Source organism: Muntiacus reevesi, chromosome 13 (genome assembly GCF_963930625.1).
Source record: "Muntiacus reevesi chromosome 13, mMunRee1.1, whole genome shotgun sequence".
Lineage (NCBI taxonomy): Eukaryota > Metazoa > Chordata > Mammalia > Artiodactyla > Cervidae > Muntiacus > Muntiacus reevesi.
This window is the reverse complement of record NC_089261.1, coordinates 6,529,047-6,536,050: the sequence shown is the minus strand read 5'-3', so window position 1 is coordinate 6,536,050 and position 7,004 is coordinate 6,529,047. Positions and strand designations below refer to the sequence as shown.

Here is a 7,004-nt window from a genome sequence, read left to right as displayed (position 1 = left end):
GGAGGAGCACAGCTGGGCAGCTGGCACGGGTCCCTTGCAGCATTGCCTGTCCGCGCCGCGTTCGCCACTCTGGCGACGTCCCTGCTGTTTTCCGTTGCCCTCTCCCCACAGCTGCTCTTTTGAAAGCCCTGCATGGGAAGCTGTTGATGCGTCTCTCTGTTCCCTTTTCAGACCATTGTCCTCTCATTGGCGCCAGCCGTGTTCTTCTCTTGGCCGCTTAATTAACAGTATTATTAATGCCAAGAGGAAAGAGTCACCCAGATCCTTTCTCATAGCAACTCGTGCTTGTGGGTATGAGCTGTGGGCAGACAGGAAGCAGGGGCTGATGCCAAGAGGTGCCCTCCTCCCCGCCCGTGGGGCCCTTCACTTGCCAATGCCCAGCTGGACCCCTTGGCTCCGACTCCCAGGGGCAGCCACTGGGGGTCAAGGAGGAGATGAAAAGTGAAAGTGAAAGTCATTCAGTCAAGTCTGACTCTATACAGTCCACGAAATTCTCCAGGCCAGAATACTGGAGTGGGTAGCCTTTCCCTTCTTCAGGGGATTTTCCCAACACAAGGGATGGAACTCAGGTCTCCTTCATTGCAGGCAGATTCTTTGCCAGCTGAGTCACCAGGGAAGGCCAAGAATACCAGAGTGTGCAGTATATTCCTTCTCCAGCGGATCTGCCCAACCCGGGAATCGAAACGGGGTCTCCTGCATTGCAGGGGGATTCTTTACCAGCTGAGCTACCAGGGGAGCCCCAAGGAGGAGGTGGTTTGCAGCAAATCTGTCTGGAGGTCCCCAAGCCTGGTTGATAAACCCTGCTCTGAGCAATGGAAGCAAGTTAAATCTTTGGGAAGAGGGGCTAAGGCCCCACCCCTGGGATGAGGTGGAAGACAGTCACGTCTTCTACATGCAGAGAAGCAGCAGAAGCAGATGGAAAACCTGCAAGGAGCTGTGTGACCTTGGACCAACTCACCACTGTCTCTGTGCTCACCTTCTCTGTAAAAAGTGCTGACCACACGCATGTCCCTGGGCTAAGCCCCCTACAGCACTGTGGCACCCATCCCTTGTTCCAGCAATCTACTGCTACACTACACATCACCCCAAACCTTCGTGCCTTCACACAGTGACATTTTGTTTGCGCGTGAATCTGTGATCTTTGCAGGGCTCCGCAGGTAAAGTCCACCTCTGCTCCACACAGCATCAGCTGAGACACTCAGCTATGGGGCGAGGGGGGCAACTTTCAAAGGGGCTCACGTGCATGGCTGGCAGGTTGGTCCCCGCTGTGTGCCGGCAGCTGGGCTGGGGCTATACACTGGACAGAGTGGGGCAGCGGGGAGGGAGTCTGTCTCCTTTCCTCTCTGCAGGCTGCCTGGGCTTCCTCACAACACGGCGGCTGGGTTCTGAGGATAAATATCCAAAGAAAACCAGGCACAAGGACATGGCATTTTTATGGCCTGGCCTTGGAAGTCATAGCATCTCCTCCACTGTGCTCTGTTGGTTGAAAGTGAAAGTGTTAGCCGCTCAGTCGTGTCTGACTCTGCCACCCCATGGACTGTAGCCCGCCAGGCTCCTCTGTCCATGACATTCTCCAGGCAAGAACAGCAGAGTGGGTTGTCATTCTCTTCTCCAGGGGAATCTTCCCGACCTAGGGATCAAACCTGGTTGAGGCAATCACAAATGCCCACCCAGTTTCAAGGACAGGGGATTTAGACTCCACCTCTTGCTAAGGGACTAGAGAGGGATGGGAAATACTGTTGTGACCGTCTTTAGAAGATACAGTTGGTCACCTCCTTCAAGACAACTGCGAGGCAGGTATGATTCTTATTCCCACTCTACAGATGAGGAAAACCGAGTTTCAGAGAAGTAAAGTAATTTCCCCAAGGTCACACAGCTAAGTGAGTGAGCAAAGATTTGAACATATGCAACCTGACTTGAAAACTTAGGGCTTTGGTCTTTTTATTTTTCTTTTTTAGATGCAAAATTCTTCTAAGAAAAATCTTTCGGGGAGAGACCTGTAAAGGGAGGCAGGGAAGCGGTGAGGGGAGAGCCATGACCCCATTTGGTCTTCAGGAGGAGTCCTCGGCCGTGGGATGGATGATGGACTTGGGGGTGGGGGGGTGCAGCTGGACTGGGGGGGTCCTCCTGGGGCTGCAGAGCAGGGCAGCGCCATCCGCCCTGGTGCTCGGTGGGGATGGGCACTCCTGGTGGAAGATGGAGTGGAGGGTCCCTTGTCCTCAGGAAACTCCAACGAGACAGGCTCAGGGAGAGAGGAGCTGAGACGTGACAAAGAGCAGGTGACTCATCAGAGCGCCCCCCCTCACCCCCAAGCTGCCAGCCGGGCTGCTCTGACGTCAGCCTGAGGCCTCTGTCTGCCCGATCGTCACTTCCCAGAATGCCTGGGCTGCTCCTTATGTGGTGGCTTTGACGTGAACATGTCTTTCCTATAAAAAGAAGGGTTTAAAAATAGCCAACTTGTCATGAGGTGTAGGGAAGACAGACACCCCCTCCCCACCCACAGGAGTGAGGTGGAAAGTCCCCATCGCTCGGCAAAGCCGTGCTCATCACTGCCACCCCCTCCTCACCACCCAGAGCCACTCAGGGCAAGTTTGCAGAGATTTACTAAAGTCCTGAGCTCAGGAATCTTCCTGCTACTTTAGGCAAATCATCCTGGTGATCAATAACATGACAGCCGCCAACTTCTCTCTCTCTCTCCTCTTAGGGATCAGTGAGGCTGAGAAGAAATGCCTGAAGTCATCCAGGGGCCAGTTGGTATCCAGGGGAGCCCGTGGGGTGGAGATGGGGGTGGTTAGTGCTCATAGACTGGCTCTGGACACCGGTGCATCTGAGTTCAAGTCCTCTCCCTTTCCCTTCCTCGCTGGATTTGCACAAGTGATCAAACCTCTCTGGCCTTCGGTTTTCCCATCTGTAAAACGGGTCCCGATGAGAGTTGGACCATAAAGAAGGCTGAACCTGGAATAATCGATGCTTTTGAATTGTGGTACTGGAGAAAACCCTTGAGAGTCCCTTGGACAGCAAGGAGATCAAACCAGTCAATCCTAAAGGAAATCAACCCTGACTATTCATTGAAAGGACTGATGCTAAAGCTGAAGGTTCAATACTATGGCCACCTGACGCAAAGAGCCGACTCATTGGAAAAGACCCTGCTGCTGAGAAAGACTGAAGGCAAGAGGAGAAGGGGACGACAGAGGACCAGATAGTTGGATGGCATCACCAACTCGATGGACATGTGTTTGCACAAATTCCATGAGATAATGAAGGACAGGGAAGCCTGGCGTGCTGCAGTTCATGGGGTCGAGAAGAGTCAGACAGGACTGAATGACTGAACAACAACAAAATGGGTCCCATAACACAGGGAGACAAGAGAGGCATTGGTGAAGAGGGGAGAGGAAGATGTGGAAACATCTAGAAGGTTGGAGCTGGAATCCCCCTCATCCATCTTGCAGGTCCAACGAGTGGCCTGCTTCCCATTCGGACACTCAGCAAAGAGCATGGCCCACGGGAACAGCCTGAGCACCTTCAAGCTGCTTGATGAATGTTCCATTTAGTGCAATAAACAACACAATTACTCAACTCCTGCAAACTCCACTCTGAGGGCGGGGGGCGGGGGCAGGCAGGACGGGCCTTCTGAGTCAACCCTGCTATTAATTAAGGCACTGAGGCACACTACTAGAAGTCTATGTCACACCTTCTCAGCTGCTGAAAGGGTGGGTGTGGGGGTGGGCGAAGATGGTATCTCGTGGTCCATTATGGCACCCACAAAGAAGGCACAGCCAGCGATGGCCTAAGAAAGATACCCTCCCCTTCGCGCACCGCTGTCACTGCTTGTTCTCTTGGTCCCAATAAATCCTCATGACGAAACAATGACAGCGTCAGCGGCATCCAGTGCTTGGCTGGGTTTCCTCTCGGGTCTGGGGCTGAGCTGGTTGTTGGCTTATCGAGGCTGGCCTCGGCAACTCAGTTCTGTTCCACACGGCTCTTGTGCTCCAACAGGCTTTGTTGTTCAGTCGTTCAGTCACTCAGTCCTGTCCAACTCTTTCAGATCCCATGGGCTGCAGCACACCAGGCCTCCCTGCCCTTTACCATCTCCCAGAGGTTGCTCAGACTCACATCCATTGAGCAGTGATGCCATCCAACCATCTCATCTACTGTCATCCCCTTCTCCTCCCACCCTCAATCTTTCCCAGCATCACAGTCTTTCCAATGAGTCCCCTCTTCAGGCTAGCCCGGACTTATTCTCATGGAAGCTGAACAGGAATCTGAGAAATGGTAGAACCAGCAGACCCTCATTAAAGCCAGCTTGGAACCGGCATAGTTCCATTTTCAGCACCGTCCTTGGCTAACACAAGCCACATGACCAAATCTAGATTTGAGGGATGGAAATAGACGTTGCCGCTTGATGGAAGAAGATGCAAAGCCACATCATAAAGAGGCATTGAGAGAGGAAGGAACCGGGAAAATGAATTGAGGTCTTTTCTAACACCTCCAGCCCCCTGGTATAGAACTTATGTGTGCCATCTTGGAATAGCACAGGCAACCTGGGTTTGCCATTTTCTATCCATGTGACATCTGATAAGTTGCCAACCTTGCTAAGCCTCTTTGCCTCACTTGCAAAATAAAATAAAAGGAATAAAAAATGGGATTGACCTCAGGGGCCATCGTGAGAACTGAAAGACACGGTGTACCTGAATTGTTGACCACACAGTATGTGCTCAGTAAATCTCTGCTCACCATCATCAATACCACCATCACAGACCAGTAACAAGGGGGTTGAAAACTTGATCTGAGTTTGCATTCTGGCTCTGCCACTTGCCAGCTGGCAGTCCCTTAACCCCTATGCCTCTCCATTTCCTTATCTGTAAAGTGAGGATATTAATACACATTGCCTCCAAGAGCATGGTATGATGCAATGAGATAATTCCTACAAGAGGCTTAGCTCAGTGGCTGGTACAACACTGTGTTCTTGGGAAATAGGGATGATTATGATTATTAATATCCATAAATAAGAATATTAATACTTATCTCAGAGAGTGGCTCTGAGGAACAATGAGGGTAATGAATCCTGGAGACGCCTTGGAGGCCAGGAAAGGCTTGCATTTATCAATACTGTTTTAAACCTATGAGACAGAAACACAAGTCCAAAGCTTGTGTTTGAGTTTAAGTGAAGCAAAAGATGTTCTTGGCTCTAGTCACCAAAAATTCTGTGAGGAAGACAGGTGTGAGACAGGTCTCCAGGATGCCAAGCTCACCTGGACACTCCCTTTGTCTTCATCTGCTTCTCTCTTTACTGGGCACCTTCTTTCTCTCAGACCTACCTCTCCACAGAACAAAGGACAGCTCATCTCATGGAGGAAAAGAACTAGCCTTCATCCAGCCCCAAAGCAGAAATCCCAGAGAAAGCTCTGACTGGCCCAGTGGGGGTCACATGCCCATCTTTAGACCAATCACTGCAGTCAGTGGGTGGGACATTATGCCAGAGAGGGCTCTGATTGGCCCAGTGTGGGTCACATGCCCATCTTTAGACCAATCACTGCAGTCAGTGGGTGGGACATTATGCCAGAGAGGGCTCTGATTGGCCCAGTGTGGGTCACATGCCCATCTTGAGATAATCACTGCAGTCAGTGGATGGGACATCATGACACAGAGGGCTCTGATTGGCCCAGTGTGGGTCACATGCCCATCTTGAGATAATCACTGCAGTCAGTGGGTGGGAGATTATGATTGGCAGCCCGCATCATAAGTGTTAAGATGCGTGGAAGGAAAAGGAAGTCGAATAAAAACAGGATACTTGCTTTGGTTCTGCCTGAGGCTCCCCAGTTCTGCCCGCCCACATTTCACAGCGAGTCCCTTAAGTCTAAGCAAGGTCAAGAGACTCACTCAGAGGACTTCGCTGGTGGTTCAGTGATCAAGACTCCACACTTCCACAGCAGGGGTCAGATTCCACATGCAATACAGTGCAACCTCCAAAATAGAGAGGGAGACTCACTCAGGTCACACAGCAGGAAAACAAACCCCCAGTCCTGACACTGTGTGATGCTGTTTCTCACAAGGAAGAGTCTCTTGTGCCTGGGCTGCCCTGCTCAGCACCTCGCCCAGCCTGGCTGAATTCCCCCTGCATCTTGGTCCCTATCCATGTGTCCCTGGCACAGTAACAGGATGAGCCGTGGCGTTTGGTCGCTCACGCCTGGACCGGCTGCCCTCGCTCAGCACTGCCGGCCATTCCACTGAGTCTTGGGGTTGTCAAACATCTCAGAAGCAATCGCCCGCATATTTTAGGTCTAGCCAAGGCCGCCTGCCTTTGTCCAGCATCATTTGCTGTATATTCCAAGAGAAATTGGATCCACATGGACCAAATTCCTCTACACTCATCTCACACTGGCAAGGGTTTGGCACAAAAGAAATAAGGACTGTGGAAAGTCTTCTTCTCCTTCCCTGGGGACCTCCACAGCCTCCAGTGCCAAGGGGATGACAAGCTCCCGGCCGAAGGTGCAGTCAGTGCCTTCAAAGCCTAGACTCCTAGGGTCAGAGAAGGACAAAGGCCAGAGAAGAGGGAGCCTGCTCTCTCGGCCTCCTGGGCTGGGGGAGGGGTGGAGCACACACAGCCGTACCACCTGCTGCCTGGAAGCAGGAGGCTTGGGGTCCAGAGCTCAATGCTCAGTTGTTAGACCAGCCTGGCACCCCACCCCACCCCACTCTGCTAGTCTTCAGCTAGGTGGCCATGGGCAAGCCTCAGTTTCCTCATCTGGAAAATGGGGATAAAAATGAAGTCGACCCCACAGGGTAGTGGTTTAATCATAACAATGAGGTGAGGAATATAAAAGTCAAGATTCGTCAATAGGAGTATTTGTGCTGTTGTGGGCTTCCCAGGTGGCTCGGTGGTAAAGAATCACCCGCCGGTGCAAGAGATGCAGGTTCCATCCTTGGGTCAGGAAGGACTAGGAGATGGCAACCCGCTCCAGTATTCTTGCCTGGAAAATTCCACGGACAGAGGAGCCTGGCGG

General features: G+C 52.0%; 1 long non-coding RNA gene across 1 annotated transcript; it reads right to left on the bottom strand.

Moving 5' to 3' along the window:
• Positions 1 to 2,080: 2,080 nt before the first annotated feature.
• Positions 2,081 to 7,004, bottom strand: LOC136146147 (uncharacterized). The gene is made up of 3 exons (XR_010658901.1): positions 6,894 to 7,004; positions 5,881 to 5,964; positions 2,081 to 2,426 (listed from the first exon to the last, which is right to left on the bottom strand). It is a non-coding gene; the product is annotated as an uncharacterized lncRNA (long non-coding RNA).